At 41.0% G+C, this 18,606-nt stretch overlaps 1 long non-coding RNA gene across 1 annotated transcript in view; it reads right to left on the bottom strand.

Annotated features, from left to right (window-relative positions):
- Positions 1-8,347: 8,347 nt before the first annotated feature.
- LOC311618220 overlaps positions 8,348-18,606 on the bottom strand; it is a 55,394-nt gene continuing 45,135 nt past the window's right edge. The window contains exons 4-6 of the long non-coding RNA XR_014794280.1: positions 15,936-16,076; positions 10,260-10,435; positions 8,348-9,131 (exon numbers count right to left, since the gene is read on the bottom strand). This is a non-coding gene — a long non-coding RNA (uncharacterized lncRNA). The remainder of the gene's footprint in view (positions 9,132-10,259; positions 10,436-15,935; positions 16,077-18,606) is intronic.

Genomic DNA, 18,606 nt, shown 5'->3' with positions numbered 1-18,606 from the left:
TTAGGGTTGCCCCTGTCTTTATGGAGCTTACATTCTAGCAGAGATTGACAATAATTAAATATCATACCTAATAAAAGAGTAATATGCAAATTAACCATCACACCACCACATCCACAAGCCATGACCACCAGCCGCACTCACCAGCCAATCAGAGCGAGTATGCAAATAAACCCAACCAAGATGGCTACAGCCACAAAGAGCAGGAGGGAGGCTTGGGTTTCCCAGGCAATGGAAGAAGCCAAGCTTTCCGCCTGCTCTTGCCCCCCTAGGCTTCCACTCAAGGCTACAAAGTTTCAATTATAGAAGGTAAACAAATCCAAACAGAAATGGCTGCCAGCCATGGAGTGCACAGGAGGCTTGGCTCTGCTCCAAGCTACAAAGTTTCAATTGTAGAAGGTAAATAAATTTCAGATACCAGGGCCTCTGCTTGGGTTGCCAGGGGGCATGGCAGGCCTTCAAACCACCACAGGCCCCTCACCCAGGCTGCCCCACACCCCAAGGGAGCCCCCACCCTGATCCGGGACACCCTTCAGGACAAACCAGTTGGCCCCCACCCGTGAACCAGGCCTATATCCTATCTAATAAAAGAGTAATATGCAGGTTGACCATCACTCCAACACACAATATGGCTACCCCCATGTGGTCAAAGATCTTGCCCCCATGTGGATACAAGATGGCCACCACAAGATGGCCAGCAGGAGAAGGCAGTTGGGAGTCACCAGGCCTGCAAAGGAGGGCAGTTGAAAGGGACCAGGCTGTAAGGAAAGGCAGTTGGGGGTGATCAAGCCTTCAGGGGAGGGTAGTTAGGGGTGACCAGGCCAGCAGAGGAGGGAAGTTGGGGCAAACAGGCTGGCAGGGGAGCAGTTAGACATCAATCAGTCTGGCATGGGAGTGGTTAGGGGATGATTAGGCAGGCGAGCAGTTGGGAGCCAGCAGTCCTGGATTGTGAGAGGGATGTCGGATTGTCAGATATCCCTTGAGGGGTCCCAGATTGGAGAGGGCGCAGGCTGGGCTGAGGGACATCCTCCTGCCCCTGTGCACGAATTTAGTGCACCAGACCTCTACTGTAATATAATACCAAGTTATTTGTAAGTGTTGACCAAAAAATCCAATCAAGATTTGGGGTTAGGAGGTTGAAGAGTGACTAGTAGTTGGGGAGATAGTATTTTAATTAATTCAGATAAAGATTGCCTTCTTGAAGGACTAGCACTGAAGGCAGTGAGAGAGTGAGTCAAGTGACCATCTAAGATTCAAATGTTTCAAGCAGAGGAATCAGGAAGTGCAAAGGCCCTGGGGTAGCAACAAGCTTGGTGAGCAGAAGAAACAGAAAGAAGACCTCAAATCTTTTTGATCAGGCCAGTCCTAACTCTATAGCATGGCTTTACAAGGCTTCACATGACGTGGTCTTTACCTCATTCCTATCTTCTGAGTCCTACAGTTGGAAGAGTGTGGGCTCCTTGAGGAGAGAGGGTGAGGGAATCCTCATATCTCAACCTTAACCTTGTTCTCCTAACTCTAACACTCCAACAACATTTTTTGCAAGAGAAAGGAAGTCTAGCGTGTATTGCACATCTGCAATCTACTGACAAAGAGCTTCACGAATGTCTTTTATGTAAGCCTTATTCAAGCCCTGAGGCTGGCTGTACTGTAACCATTTTACAGATGAGGAAACAGACTTGAAGAGGTTAAGTAACAGCTCCACGCTGAAGGATCTCGGCATCTCTTCAGAGCTCTGCAGGCCCCTAGCATCATCTCCCATGGAAGATACCTGTTCCCCTGCATCTTGGTTTAGAGCACTGCCTTTTACTCTCAGAAGTGTTCTGGTTTGCGTAATGGTACACATGGTCACTCCCCCTGTAGGATAACCCTTTTCCACAGGGCCTTTACTCCAACCAGAGCCATCTGTCAGCCCCTCTCCAAACAGGACAGGCTCTATCACACCTTTCTTCAATTTTCTCTTAACCTAGGATACCCTTCCTTCTTCCCACTTCCAACTTCAATATACATTTCCCAGAAATTTCTCCCAGACCAGATTAGACAAACACCATGGGGGCCACTTTGGAATTGCCTGAGGAGCTTCTGGAAAATACAGATTTCTAGGCCACATCACCTCACGTGGTTGGGATTTAGTAGATTAGAGTGGGCCCAGGAGATCTGTTTACCCTCCTCACTATTCCCACAACATCATCTACGTACATTTATAGTTATCTCTCTGTAATGACCAGTTTACTTATCTGTTTCCTTCAGGTGACTATAAACTCCCTGTGGGCAGGACCCATGACCCTCACCTTTAGCACGCCTCCAATAGCTAGAACCGGCACTCAATGAATGACACATAAACGAATGAGTAGTGATGGCAAACATTGACAGAGTACTTACTGAGTACTGCTCTGCGTAGTTTTTGTTGACTAACTCAATATTAAAAAATAAATAAAATGAGCCTGTAGGGACATATAGCCTAAAGGATAGTAGGGACATTACGGTACTAAAAATCAACTCTGTAGGAGAGGCCAGGGGAGGTCAATGGGGAAAAAAATGGAGATAAATTCACTACTATTTGTAATACTTTAAACAATAAAATAAAAAAATAAAAAGTAACTCTGGAAAGTGCAAAGCATGACAAACACTTTTTTTTTTTAAGTAAATATTTATCTTAGGACAGAATATGTCTTCCCACAAGGTCTTCTGTAGTCCTATGTACACTGAGTCGTGTCAATCATTTCCTGGATGTGCCCTGAGGGAAACTAGGTAAGGATGACTAGAAAACCCTATGATTTCATTCCTACTCCCAACCCTTCTCGACTGTTCCATGGCTAGTCCTCACACTGCACTTTCCAGTGTTTTATTTTCCATCTCACATCGTTGTAACAAAACAGCTTCTATACCGCCTGGGGGGAGAAAACAGGAGTGGGACTGCTTCCGTCTTTCAACCTGTACCTTTCAATTCCCAAATTAAGTGCTCTCTGTGGACAGCCTATAAAATGAAGGGGAGCTTAGGAAGGGCTGGTGACCCACAAAGAACTTAATGCATTTTAAACGTACAATTCTGGTAACGGTGTCAGATTATGGATTTCCAAATGGCAGCACAATCCTGATTCAGAACAGATGGTCAAGCCACAGGCAACAGAATCAACAGAATGTCCTGCCATCCCAAGAGGCTGACAGAATCCAAGAGAAGTATCTGACATCACCTAAATTGGTAAACAGCTCAAAACAATCTTAATTAACAGTTTGCTGGAGCACTTAATGACAGAGAGCATGCCTCAGTAGAAACTGGCATTCTGAGGCAGCTCTCATATATTATTAACCGCATAAGAAGACGGTCTAATGCACTGTGGGATAAGGGAGGGGGGGAGAGGAACAGCCAAAATGAGAAAATTAGGAAATCTTGGTTTTGGTCCAAACTCTGACACTAGTGGCATTAGACGATTATTTGAACTTTCTGAAGCTATTTTCTATTCTGTAAAATAGTATATAAGTTCCTTTTAGTTTTAAATGTGTACCCAAGGCAATTGGGGGTGGGTGGGGTGCAGTGTGAGAGGGCCTTCCCTGTATGTGAGCAGAATACGAACCATGCAAACATTTTAGATTATGACACAGCAACACTCATCTTACAAGAGGCTCAGCAGGTGAATGTTAATTTTGATTCTTCATTTGGTTACCAGAGTTACTATGGCACATAAGATAATAGCTTCCTAGAAATGATAATGCTTGCAGGGTAGCCAACCGTAGTGCCTCCAGGTACCGAGCCTTTCTTAAATCAACAAAATCACGTAAAGTTGTCAATTGAGCAATGTCGAACTATTTTTTTAATCTGGTCATCTCGGGTTCTCGGTGTTGTCAGCCTTCTCCAGACGACTGACAAAAAACGGGTAAGGGTTTCATCGTTGCTTGTTACCAGCACGAGAAACTCCCGTGAGGAGATGACTCCACAATGAACCTCTGCCAGGAAACCTAAACACACACGAAAGTTTCAGCCTGAAACATCCCAGGAGTAAGGCCTAGGTGCCTACGGGACGTTTTACTTCCTCTTTTTTTTTTTTCCCCCCTTGCACCTTCCTTATGCTTCTTTGACAGAATCTTTTTTCTTTTTTTTTTTTTTCTTAAGGACTAAGTTCAGTTTTTCAAGTATGTATGCATTTTGTGGAAGTGATGAAAGGAGAGGGGTTGCAGAGAAGGGACGGGGTCTCAGGAGGGGACCGAAGTAAGCTCGGAGGGGGGAGGGGGGGAAGCTCACTGCCTCTCCTGTTACCATTTGTAAACTCTTTACCCGGTTCTGTGGGGGCTATTGTCCGGGGTCAATCATCCATTGACAATCAAGCTCTTCAGCTCATTATATATTCTCCATCGGAGGGGACCAGAACTATTTCCTGAAGCCTGGTTTGGGTGCTAATGGCCCGCGCAAACACCTTGCGCCTACCTCCCGCGGATTTGTCCTAGAAAATTTCACTCTTTAGTGTTTTCTTACAGGGAGCACACTCGTTGCGAGCTGCCCTTTCAGCTTCCTCGCGGGGACCAGGAGAGCCTTGCGCCGCCCTGGATACAGGGGCGCTCCCTCCTCAGCTCCCTCCTCAGCCCCCCAAGGCGGAGCTGCAGCGCCTGCTCAGGGTGGAGAGACGGTTACCAACCTGAGCCACAAGGCTGTCTTCGGAGGAGGGAGCTGCTTTTCCCTCCACAGGCCTCTCTCCCTTCCTCGCAGCGAGGCAAGGGTCCCTCTTGCACAAACACCAGGAGAAACTTGTACCAGAGAGACTTGCAGGCAGTTCCTTCCCTTCAGGGTTTAAAAGAGCTGTTTCTATGAGCCTTCCCCCCCCCCCCCCTTTTACCCCTCCGACTAAAAACCCTCCAACTCACAGCATACGTCTTGCCATAGTGATAGGGGGACATATCCATCAGTTTTGAAACTGGGGGGGGGGGGGGGGGGAGGGGATTATGTGACTGAGGAAGGATGTTTATTTATTTATTTATATGTCTCCAATGGATTCAGTACAAAACTTGTGTGGCTCTTTCTTTCCTTCCCACATCTAAACAAATCCAGGCCCCAAAGCATGTAGGCAGGTGTCATCTGTAAAAACAACAACAATAACAACAACAACAACAACAACAATAATAATAATAAAGCCAGAAAAATATGGAACAAATGGGCGTGGACCCATTGGAGTCATATTTAAAACACACAGTACTTCCATCTTTTTGTGCCTGGAAATTCACCGATGTCCTTCCTGTCTGTTGCATCCTGACTAAGCAGGTTTGTGTGTTTTCTCCCCTTCCCCTAAGGAAGCTGAAGGTGAGGGCTGTCCCTGTGTGGCACTGTGGTATAAGTGACCGCTGTTGTGGAGGAGAAAAGGCCCGGGAAGCTTAGAAATTTTGCAGAGAGCAAACAATCCTCCTGCAGACCGCGGTAAATAAAATAACAGCAGTGGGGTGATTTGCAACCATGTAACGGGCTTTTGTCTGGGTCTATTTCTCCGCGCCTTGAGGGCTTCTGTGTTCCTTCTCCACAGGACCCCGGTGTTTCGCCCCTCCATCACAAAGGCGCAGGGCTTGAGCCCCTCCTCCAGCTGTTCACCCCCAATCTTGCCCATGCTGAGGCTTACTTACAGCAGACTGAAGACTTCCAGTGGGGTGCAGGGCGCTGCAATTTAGGATTTCTGCAGTACAGGGGTGAATTTTCAGGAGTGCCTCAGAGAGGGGAGCCAGACTTTAAAAATAGCCTTTACTCGTCTTATTAACCGTTTCGCCGCTGAACTGGTTTTGGAGGCTGGGCCAGCAGGCTTTTCTTTTTTTTCTTCTTTTTTTTTTTCTCCTCCCCTCTAGTAAACACCAAACTTGCTACAGCTGCCTCTGACAGTTTGTATAAAGGCAAACACTTCTCTAAGTCTGGGAAAACGGCAGAGTAAATCTTAGGAATCATAACAGAAAGAACTGTAAAAAAAAATTAAAAAATGACTGTGCTCTTTTTCCGTACCATGTTTGAGGGTGGGAAAGAGGGGAAGGAATTAGAGAAGTAGAGGGAGAAAGGGGGATGACAGACAGAAGGAAACGAGAAATCTGGTGAGCAGAGGAGAGGAGAAGCCGCCTGTGCTGGTTTGTATTGATCTTATTTAAGCCTGGGGAGAGCTGATGAGTCTGTGATTGTTTTAATGACCATGAAACCTGTGCATTCAAAGAAATGAATTAAGCTGTGTAATCACCTTCTAAGTAATATCAAAGAACCATAGAAGGACCAGGGGGAGGAGCCATTGTGGAATAGTATTTCCATCAGACAGGGCGCCGCAGGCAAAGGTAAACCAGGGGTTGAAGTCTCTCCAGAGAGAGAAGAGCCCAGAATTCAGTACTTTGTGGCCGTGACCGAAAGCAAGGAAGGGTAAGCCATGGAAGCCATAGTTGTTTTTATTTTGGTGTACCGGCAAGGAAATGCTGCTGTTGGAGTTTGGTGAGTGGTGGTTCACACTAGCAAAGCAAATAAAACTGTGGAAGCGCAACGCACATTATGCAGAGTGAAAAAAAAATGGAGTCAGGGGTTGTGTAGCAGCTGAGGGCTATTGTGACAACATGCTTCACAGCTGAATAATAATGAAAGCACACTTGGTTCAGTCCAAAGACAAACTTCGGGTAATCTTCTATAATAATGTGACATTACTGTAAAGTGATATTGTAACCTATGTGATGGCTTGTCGAAGGGAGGAGACCAAACAGTGGGAGACACTGACATGGCCCTTGGGGCTGGCAAGAAAAGGAGTACCCATACACACTCAAAGGTGACTGGCAATAGGACACTGTTTTATATGAGCTGCAATCAGCGGATTACAGCACTTGTGATGTTAATGACCCTTCATGTTTCACAAGCCAGTGCAGCTAAGAGGAAGGGCCCCAACTCTGGACTCTGTAGACCTGGTTTCTCACCCCAGCTCATGCTCTTGTGATCTGTCTAACTCAGGAAGAATTGTTCATTGTTTCTGGGCCTCAGTTTTCTCATTTGCAAAATGGGGATAGCATCCTCTGTCTACTCCAGTGGCTGTGTATTTGGACAGGTGCTCAATCATCATAGTTACTATCATTAACTAGATAATCTTTGTGAACCCACCCTAGGAAAATAAAACAATAAAAAAGATTAATCCCTTCAGACCATGGGGCTTCTGATCATGAATTGGCCATTAATCAACCTCTGCTACCAATAGAGTTGCCCGATAAAATAGGACACACAAAGTTGAATACCAGATGAACAATAGAGATTTTTTTTTTTTTAGTGTAAGTATATCCCATGCAACATTACACTAAAAATGTTGTTGTTTATCCAAAATTCAACTTTAACTGGTCATCCTGTTTATGCTTTCTTTTACTTTCTAAATCTGGCAAATTAACTACAAACAGTAAAGACCTGAGTACATTTAAGTCCTACTGAGGGAACATGAAGGAATTGTTATTTAAGAAGGTTTTTACAAATTATTAATAAACGAGGGCCCCAGCCAAGTAGTTCAGTTGCTTAGAGCGTTGTTCCAGTACGAAGGTTGTGGGTTCGATCCCTAGTCAGGGCACATTCAAGAATCAACGGATGAGGGCATGAATAAATGGAACAACAAATCCAAGTTTCTTTCCCCCGCCCCCCTCTCTAAAAACATCAACACATTCAAAACGAGTAAATGTTATTAAAAACTTAAATATCTAGAACATAACTTGTCACTAGAAGAGGGAAACACAACAGCCATTTTTCCACTGTGCAGTTAGGAAGTGGCCTTTTGCTTTTAACGTTCTCTCACCCACACCACAGCAGAGCTGCTCCTGGGCTCCCGTGGCCAGTGCCGAAGGACCACTCCTGGGCCTGAAGGGAGTTTTGTTTTGCCTTTCCTCTTTCTCCAGCGCAGGGCTCCATGGAAACCTGGTGATGCAGATGGACCTGTGGAGCTGATAATATGCTGACAAATAAGACACCCAGACCGAGATGCTTTGTGGAAAGGAATGGCCCCTTCCAGTGCGGAGGCAACATGTAGGTGAGGGAAGGTGCGTGGCCAGGAGACCTGTGTGTCAGTGGAGTACTTGTGTTTGGGTTGATGTGAAGTGAATGCTATTAATGAACATGTGTCCGACATTTTGCATTTGCTTAATTAACACATGATATTCCTTTGTTATGTGGGGACAGGATGGGGCCTATCACAGTGCCATAAAATTCAGAAAGTTACATGGACAATAAAGTTAATACTAGAAACATGAGCTTTGAACCCTTCCATGAGAAGCTCCCTATTTATGGAGAACATTAATAAAGATTTCCGATTTCATTTTGTCAACAAAAGACACCATACTAAGATTTGCTTTCACACATATTTACTTGTGGTAACAGGGTTGATAAGATACAAGCTTACATATAAATTCTGAGATGAAAAAGAAAAAAAAAGAGATTTCAAAAATAACTTAAAACGAGAGTTTTACTTTAAGTGTTTAAAAGTATGAAAAAGTGGTAATGTTGCAGTTTTTGCCTCTAGTCTTGTTCCCCCATTCATCGCTGACACAGATCGGTTCCCCAGTTTTGAATTTTATGATATCCCAATATTTATGCTAGTGCCATCAATCTCTTTAGCCACTTCTAAGTACATTTGAAGGGCTGGTTGGTTTTGAAAACTCTTTGTAGATGTCATGAACCTATCAAAGTTCCTGTTCCGTCTTAACTCAGAGTTTAAAACAATGCAACAAAAAGGAAAAGATTGGGAAAGCCGAAAGGAACATTAGAACAGCGCCTTCTCCTTTGAAGGGCGGAGAAAAATCAGGGGGAATTCAGGCCAGCTGATTTCTGGAGAACTCCAGCGATCAGAGTGACTTGGCTGGGAGCAGCCGCTCCCGGGCCCCGGCCATTACATGCAATCTGTCAAACCGGCAAACAAAAACACCACAGGCTTTAGCACCAGTGGCACATGACAAATGCAGATGTGCCTCCCTAAAGAACCCTTCGCTTTTTAAACACCTGCAGGAATTCCAAAACAACTGGCAGGCCTTCCGCACTGCCACAGCCCCTCTCCTGACCCTGAGAGGGGAAGGAAAAATGCCTAGAATGTCCAGTATTCCATTCCCACTGGGAAGAGCAGCAGGGGGCTGATGAAGAGCGAGTAGGGTGTTGGGATCACAATGCCACGCACCTGCTTTGGGTGTAAAGAGAAAGAGTTTATTACAGAAATTGCAACATTTTTTTTTTCATCTCATTACATAGTCCTGAGAAATTCAAGTGTTTCTCTTTTATTAGGTTTACCCATCCTGACTTAAAAGGGTTTATTGAGATTCCCCCCAACCCTCCAACACAGATATATGGTCTTCTTTTCATGATTAAATTGCCTTCCACATTTGGATTTGGGAAGATGCATAACCTGTAGTACTAGTTGCAAAGTAGTGTTTCTTACATACCTGATAGCCAAACAATGAGATTTCGTTCCTACTTTTTTATTTTTTATTTTAAAGAGAGACATTTTTTAATATTTTATTTTATTTTATTGATTTTACACAGAGAGGAATTGAGAGGGATAGAGAGTTAGAAACGTTGATGAGAGAGAAACATCGATCAGCTGCCTCCTGCACACCCCCCGCTGAGGATGTTCCTGCCACCAAGGTACATGCCCTTGACCGGAATCAAACCCGGGACCCTTCAGTCCTCAGGCCGACGCTCTATCCATTGAGCCAAACCGGTTTCGGCTTGTTCCTACTTTTAATTTTAAAAAAGACAAGCATTTCCCCCACCCCATACCTTTCTATTCAATGAACACTTTTATGGCTAGAAAATATACTACAAAAGAGACACCATGTGAATGTTAGCTGGTATCTTTGGAAGTGCCGTCCTTATACAGCCAGTATATACTGTACGGCAGTGGCTAGCATCAATTATTGTCAGGTTAACCGCTGGCAGAGGAAAAACAGCATTTTTAACCCAGCAATTCTGTTTGCCAGCCCTTTGCTAGTGTCTTTCACCTCTTCCTTCATAACAAAGCTGTTGTGATAAGTAGATACATAGTTACCCATTACCATCTCCTGGGTTTAGTAGTCCAGCGATAAATATAGATAGGCCACCGCTCTGTTTATCAGGAAGAATGTCAGCACGAGCAGGCTGCCCAAGAGCAAATTACAAAAGTTTTGGCTCCCAAGAATGAGATGCCTTGTTTGCCCTCGCACACTGCAGCTGCCTCCCTGCTCTCCCCCCGCCCCCACCCCCCTTTTGGTGGTTTATTACACACAAGCTCCTAATGAATGGGAGCCGCTGTTTTACAGTACACCACACTTACAGGACTTATCTCTGGGCCTACCACAGATCTGACTGATCAACAGCAGGGCACCGCCATCATAATTCTTCCTAGAAACAGGAGCATAAAAAGGGGTTTGTTGGAGGTTGGCCGGGTCTGCGGAGAATCCTTGCCCGCAGGGCTTGCCGATGCCATCACTGGCTGTTATGGTCTTTGGCCTAATAAGGTACAGAAACAAAGATTGTTCACTGATTCAAGAAGACGAAAGCACCCGAATGATGGAGAGTAGAGGCAGCGGGGCACACATCCAAGTGGGATTAAGGCCACAAGTGCAACTTTATAGGGCCGTCTGGGTGGCAGAATAAAGATCCGCAGCTGAAAAATCCAGTTCAAACATAATTTATTTTGTGTCACTCATAGTTAGAGGTAGCTGTCATTGGGATCTAAAGTGTCGCATTATGTCCCACCGATTTTGGTAAGTATTTTTGTAAGCTTCTTAGATGTTACCATGACTCAGAAACAGAGGCAGAAGGTAAACAAATGTCTGATAAGTAAGTGGGCTTAGGTGCTATCTAAGAAATATCAATATATCTGGAAAAGGCCATGGTGATTCCACCCTCCCCCCCCATCCTTTGCTTTTAAGTTACACTATGTCCTGGACGTTTCTAAATCTTAGTATTTCTCCCAGGGCAGTAAAGTTTTACAATTTGTGCTCTGGCTGTCAGTTGATTGGAGCATCATCTGGTTGCAGCAGGGTTACGAGTTCAATCCCCGGTCAGGGCACATATAGGAATCACTCAGTGATAGATGAGTGGATGCGACAACAAATTGCTATCTCTCTCTCTCTCTCTCTCTCTCTCTCTCTCTCTCTCTCTCTCTCTCTCAAATTAATCAATCAATAACATTTTGAAAACATTACAACTTGCATCACCTATGCTTTTCCTAACATTCAGATAAATATCAACAAGCTGAATATGCTCATTTCCCAATAACTCTGTTTCATGTAGGAGGACATTTCAGCTTGGGAAGTCATTTGCCCCAGTCCCAAAGTCACTAAATAATCTAGCTGACAATAAAACTCTTTCCCAATGTTGGCAGCATAGCAAGACAAGCACAACAACAAATACATTACAATATTAAATTTCCCCCTTCTGTTCTTGGATCCCAAATTATGCTGGAATTAGAAACACGGGTTATTGAAAAGCTATTCCCACAATGAGTCCTGCCCATTTTGAAGCCATTGTACAGTAGTCTCTTGTCTGAAAGAGAGAGGACTATATTTGGCTGAAGTGTCACTGAATATAAAAGAATCATACGTCCTGAGACACATTAACTTAAAGTCAATTCAATTTGACTTTATATATATATATATATATATATATATATATATATATATGTAGTTTGTGAAATTTTTATTATCTTAATACTACTTAATAGAATGTGGCAGAGTTAGAGAGTGTAGGTATAGGAGAGCATAAATATCAGTCTTAACAGAGCCAGATCAGAGTTAATTCCTTATTCCCCCTTCTACCACCATGTATGATATATCCTGACTTCAAACCATTTAAGCATCTAAGATTGGTGTCATGATTTTAATATTCTCTTTAATACATAGGACAGTGCCAGGCTTACTATTTTATTTCATCTTTTAGTATATTTTTTTTGTATTTCTTGACCTATGTCCCCTTTGGATGCACATAAACATGTAGTTGCCTAATTCTTTATTTCTTTTTAAAAAATATATATATACTTTTATTGATTTTTTACAGAGAGTAAGGGTGAGGGATAGAGAGTTAGAAACATCAATGAGAGAGAAACATCGGCCAGCTGCCTCCTGCACACCTCCTACTGGGGATGTGCCTGAAACCAAGGTACATGCCCTTGTCCAGAATTGAACCTTTCATGGGGGAGACTGAGCCTACAGAAGAGGAATTGAACTGTGACCTCCTGGTTCATAGGTCGACGCTCAACCAATGGGCCACACTGGCCAGGCTCAGAGTCTATGTTCTTAACTAATATACATTTTATCATCTACCATGTTTCCCTGAAAATAAGACATCCTTCGAAAATAAGACCTAGCTCATGGAAAGATAAGACATCCCCTGAAAATAAGACCTAGCACAACTTTGGGAGAAAAAATGAATTTAAGACACTGTCTTATTTTCTTTTCTTTTTTTTTTTTTTAAATATATTTTATTGATTTTGTACAGAGAGGAATGGAGAGAGATAGAGTTAGAAACATCGATGAGAGAGAGCCATCGATCAGCTGCCTCTTGCACACCCACCACTGGGGACATGCCTGCAACCAAGGTACATGCCCTTGACCGGAATCGAACCCGGGACCCCCCAGTCCCCAAGCCAACGCTCTATCCATTGAGCCAAACCGGTCTCGGCAAGACACTGTCTTATTTTCGAGGAAACAGGGTATCTATCTATCTATCTATCTATCTATCTATCTATCTTTTCATCCTTCTAAACATCTTTCTTTTTATGTAAGATCTGGAAGGATATACGTATACTTCTGGGGAAGTGATACAGAGCACTTTCTCTTTTTATTCTACATATCACTTTCACTTCTGCTTCTATAAACGGTTGTATTGTTTGCAGTGCCATACTCACTGGTGCTGGGGATATCTAATATACAGCTACAAGAGTTATAAAAGAAAAGCTTTAAAAATGAGTTGTCCTTAAGTGGGTGCTGAAAGCAATGTCAATAATTTGCTTTGGGTGGAGCCTTAAATATGAATATTGTTCTTATCTTTGAGAGCAGAAGGCATGACATCTTTTCCTTTTAATTTTAACACCTTTCTCTTTCAATAACACCTACAATATCTCCATGAGCACTCAAAAGTTTTATTTATTTACTGGAAAGAACCTATAATTGAAAGACTTCTATTAGGTCAGGGCTATAGTTTGAGACTATGTAATAGAGCAAACTGAAATTAAAGATATGGTTCCAGACAGCTAACCAGTGCTTTATCCAACATGCTTAACCAGCCACAGATAAGAAGGAGTGTTTCTTTTACCCTTGCAAACACTCCCATCCATCCACATTATTTGCTCATATTTCCCTCTAATTTGATGTTCAATACATTTCAACCCATTTCCCCTGTAAAATAGTCCTTGGGCCTGTATTTCTGAGCTTTAGAGTTAGGATTTAGTTTCCACTTGACTTGAAGTTTCATATTAGAAAAATTGACACTTAGAACAAACACTCTATCACTGGATTCTTGTGCTCTACATCATCAAAAACTTTTGTACGAGTCCTAACTAGTTTGGCTCAATGGATAGAGCATCGGCCTGAGGACTCAAGGGTCCCATGTTCAATTCTGGTCAAGGGCATGTACCTTGGATGCAGGCACATACCCAGTAGAAAGTGTGCAGGAGGCAGCTGATAGATGTTTCTTTTTCATCTATGTTTCTAACTCTTTTTCATCTATGTTTCCAAATATATTTTATTCCAAATATATTTCATCTATGTTTTTAACTCTTTTTCATCTATGTTTCCAAATATATTTTATTGATTTTGTACAGAGAGGAAGGGAGAGAGATAATTACACACAAGCTCCCTTCCTCTCTGTACAAAATCAATAAAATATATTTGGAAAAAAATTTAAGAAAAAAATACTTTTGTATGAGTTTACTATTTTGATTATTACAGGATGACTCTGATGCTGCTAGAATTTACACAGTGTGCCTTTATTCCCTGATTATTTGCCTTTTATGTCTTTTTTAATAAGAAATTCTGAGGTTGTTCATACAATTGGCTGATAATTTCTGATTTCAGAATATCTCTATGGGCTTTTAAATATATTTCTAGATTTTCATTCACTTGCATAAACATAAATGTAGAATGAATAGCAAAATTTAAAATTGACATTTTCTATTCACTTAAAAGTACATTTTAAAGATGCAGTCATTATTTGTAACTCTATAATGGACCCCTGGAGCAAGTGACACATAAGAAGTGACTCATGAATAAAAAGAAGAAAAAAGAAAAAAAAAAGTGACCCATGAGTTATCTTTGAAAAAGAATGACTAATTTTCCACAAGAGTCTTCATTTTAATAATTGAAATGTTATTTAATAAATATGAGAAATAGATTTCTAGATGAAGATACTGAGAAACACAGAGGTACCCAGATCCAGGAATAATCTAGTATGAGAAACACTACATTTCTCACACTTACTTTTCTCTTTATTGAACTTTAACTATCTTTAAAAGAAGATTTTTTATTACTAGTAAAATATTCTCATGGCACTTATGATGACAGTATTTCCTGAGTGAGTAAAATTATTGGATTGCCTATTAAAATAGACAATGTTAGGCCCCATTTTGTGTTATTCCAGAAACTTCCTTTTAAGTCCATTAAATAATTTTCGATGGTACACTATACAATTTCTTTTTTTACATTCAGAATTTTTATTTCAAAATGAAGAACCACAGTAACATTAATAATATAAAGCCTATTTGGAAATATTCACAATCTGGTCACTGAGAAATGGAAAAACTTCATACTGCCCACCCACGGTTTTGAGGAGCCAGAAGTGGAGGTGCAGTTAGAGGAAAGTCACCTGTCCCAGCAAAGCCCCACACCAGAGCTCTGAGTTTCACTATACAATTTCACTTCTCTATCTCTGTTTCCACCTGGAATACGGTCCCATGTGTGTCTATCAGAATCCTAGCCATTCTTCAAGTCTTATTTTCTCCAACAAGCTTCTCCAGGCTATTCCATATTTTCCTAGTTACTTGTTCATACCTTTACCAGAGTTTATTCTGAAGAGACATTTGTGTGCATGCTAATTTCTCTTTTCTGAGGAGCTGGGCCCAAATCTCAAATTTTATTGTATTTTTTAATCCCAATCTCTACTTCTTCCTAAGACCTAGCACAAAATTCCAGGATGGCAGGGATTTAGTCTTTTCATCTTTGTAGAACTTGAAGGAATGCCTCAGACCTACTACAGAGGTAGCCAATTGTGCTCTTTCATCAATTGTCAACAATACTCAACACAAATAGCACAACTCTTGGTTTCTCTAGTATATTAAGTCCTGTAATCATGAAATGTATCTATCAGCACTCAAATATACCTGATATAGTCACCAGATAGAGGAACAGAGAAAAATCTAATATTGTAGAAAATATACCAAAATAGTTGACTAAATTTTTCACTATGCATTGTAATTTCCTAAATAGACATTGATATATACTTTTCCTTTCAAAAGAATACAAAATATTTATGCATGGTTGATTTACTTAAAAACTTCATTAAGAAAAATTATTGTACTATTTGAAGTTCTATTTTGCCAAATTTATATTAATCGTTCCACACTTATAATAGCTTCAGGAGAGAGAGAGAAAAAACATCTTTGTTTGTTTTTGTACTTTTAAGGGATAACTTTTTTAAAAATTGATTTCAGAGAGGAAGGGAAAGGGAGAGAGAGAGAATCATCATTGATGAGAGAGAATCATTGATCAGCTGCCTCCTACATGCCCCACCCTGGGGATTAAGCCTGCAACCCAGGCATGTGCCCTTGACTGGAATCAAACCTGGGACCTGTAAGTCCGTAGGCCAACGCTCTATCCATTAAGCCAAATCAGGTAGGGAAAGAAAACATCTTTGATATGACAATGTATTGGGCAGGGGGGACTTAAAGAAAAATGAAGAATCATTCATCTTTATCCTTTCCAGTGCTAACATGATGCTTCCATGTACTTACATACAAGTTATATGTAGCAATTGACATTTCTTTTCGGATTTCTAAAATAATTTCTCTTCTTCTTCCTGCTCCTCTCCTCTTCTTTTTCTTCTTTCACAATATGAGAAGTTTACATGAAAAATAACCACGAGTTTAGATGACCTATAAAGACAACAAAAGGAAAATTGCCAGAATCTGTTACATTAAAAGTTGATCCCTGAAAACCATAAAAATATTAGAGGAATCCACAGGCAGCAAAATCTCAGACATATACTGAAGCAATTTTTTCACCGATACAGTTCCTAGATCAATGGAAACTAACAAGAAAATAAATAAATGGGACTACATCAAAATAAAAAGCTTCTATTCAGCAAAAGAATCCACCAACAAAACAAGAAAGCCCACTGCATGGGAGGACATATTTGCTAATGTTATCACCGATAAGTGTTTAATATCTAACATTTACAGGGAACTCATACAACTTAACAAAAGGAAGATAAACAGCCCAATCAAAAAATGGGCAATGAACTTAAAATTGATAATTTTCAAAAGAGGATAGAAGGAAGGCCAAGAGACATAAAAACCTGCTCAAGTCACTAATCATCCGAGGGATGCAAATCAAAACAACAGTGAGATACCATCTCACACCTGTCAGAATGGCTATCATCAACAAATCAACAAACCACAAGTACTGGCAAGGATGTGGAAAAAAAGGAACCCTCCTTCACTGCTGGTGTGAATGTAGACTGGTGCAGCCACAGTGGAGAACAGTATGGAGTTTCCTCAAAAAACTAAAAATGGAACTCCTATTTGACCCAGTGACCCCACTTCTAGGAATATATCCCAAGAAACTAGAAACACCAATCAGAAAGGATATATGCATTCCTATGTTCATAGCAGCGGAATTTACAATAGTTAAGATTTGGAAACAGCCTGTGCCCATCAGCAGATGAGTGGATTAAAAAACAGTGGTACATCTATACAATGGAATACTACACTGAGGTAAAAAAGAAAGAATTCTTACCATTTGCAACAGCATGGATGGAACTGGAGAGCATCATGCTAAGTGAAATAAACCAGTGAGAGATATATATCACATGATCTCACTCATTTGTGGAATATAATGAACAACATAAACTGATGAACAAAAACAGATCCAGAGACAGAGAAGCATGGATCAAACCATCAAACCTCAGAGGGAAGGCAGGAGAGGGTAGGGATAAGGGGGAGAGATCAACCAAAGGACTTGTATGCATGCATATAAGCCTAGCTAATGGACAAAGATACCAGGGGGGTGAAGGCATGAGGGGGAGGAGGGCATAGGGGGCAATGGGGGGATAAGAACACATGTGTAATACCTTAATAAAGAAAAAATAAATAAAAAAGTTGATGCCTGAGAATATAGAAGAGATAAATGATGATAGAAAAAAGTAAAAGAAAAGAAAATTTAAAAATGTAAATTAAAAGAAAAGTTGATACCTCAGGATTGGATTTTGGTTGTTGAGAAGTCTTGATATTATACTTGCGGGTTCTCTGACTTGTTTTAAGTTTAACTGAAGTGTTTTTTTTGTGTGTGTAACATATCAGTTTAGCATAATACATTAAAAAAAAAAAAAACTACCTAAAAATCTCAGGAAGAAGGGGAAGGAGAAAAAGAGGGAAAGAAGGAAGGAAGAGAGGGAGGAAGTGAAGAAAAAAAAGAAAGAATGAAATAAACAAACATTCTTTGCCACCTACTAAAACATACATGGCCCTGGCTGGTGTGGCATAGTTGTTTGAGCATTGTCTCATGCACTGAAGGGTTGCTGGTTCAATTCCTGGTTGGGGCACATGCCCAGGTTATGAGGTCAGGGGCATGAAAGAAGCAGCTGATTGATGTTTTACTCTCACATCCATGTTTCTCTCTCCTTCTCTCTCTAGAAATCAATTTAAAAAATCTTAAACAACAATAAAACCCACCATAAAAACACACACATAAACAAAATGAATGCAGTTAGTAGTAAAAAGAAAATTTCAGAGCATCTAAACAAACATATCAATGTTAATGTAAGTCCTTATTTTTGCATTTCTTTATTTATTTTGAATTAATTTGAGAGAGAGAGAGAGAGAGAGAGAGAGAGAGAGAGAGAGAGAGAGAGAAAGAGAGAGAGAGAGAGATTTGCTGTTCCACTTATTTGCTTCTTGTATTTTCCCTGATTGGAAAGCAAACTCATAATCTCAGCAGATCCAGATGATACTTGACCCAAATGAGCTACCCAGCCAGGGCTCTGCATTTCTTAATTTGAAAATTAGTAGAGAAGACCCTAGAAGTTTGAATTTTTGGCTTGATCATTTGCCTCCAAATCAAAATCAAGAATCTCAGTCTAATGTCATATTGGAATTGAAAAACTTTAGCACAAAAAAATTGTCAAGATATATGTCACTATTGATACAACCTCACAGATGCAACTTCCAACCAGAGCAGTTGACTTTCCTTTTCTAGACTCTTTCATTTTTTTCTAATCCTAAAAAGCTTGATCGGATTTGTCTGGCTGCCAGCATAATTCAGGAGCAAAAGCCTTAATTTTAGTATATATAAAATGACTACTTTCATTCTATACAATTTAAGAAATAAAAAGCTTAGAATTTCCACATTAACATCCACACAACCTACATTGCATACAATTAAAATAACGTCATGAAAAACCTAAGA

The sequence above is a fragment of the Pipistrellus hanaki genome, assembly GCF_964339955.1.
Source record: "Pipistrellus hanaki genome assembly, chromosome: 2".
In the NCBI taxonomy this organism is placed as follows: Eukaryota; Metazoa; Chordata; class Mammalia; order Chiroptera; family Vespertilionidae; genus Pipistrellus; species Pipistrellus hanaki.
Note: the sequence above shows the minus strand (reverse complement) of the source record. Positions and strands in the feature narration are given on the sequence as shown.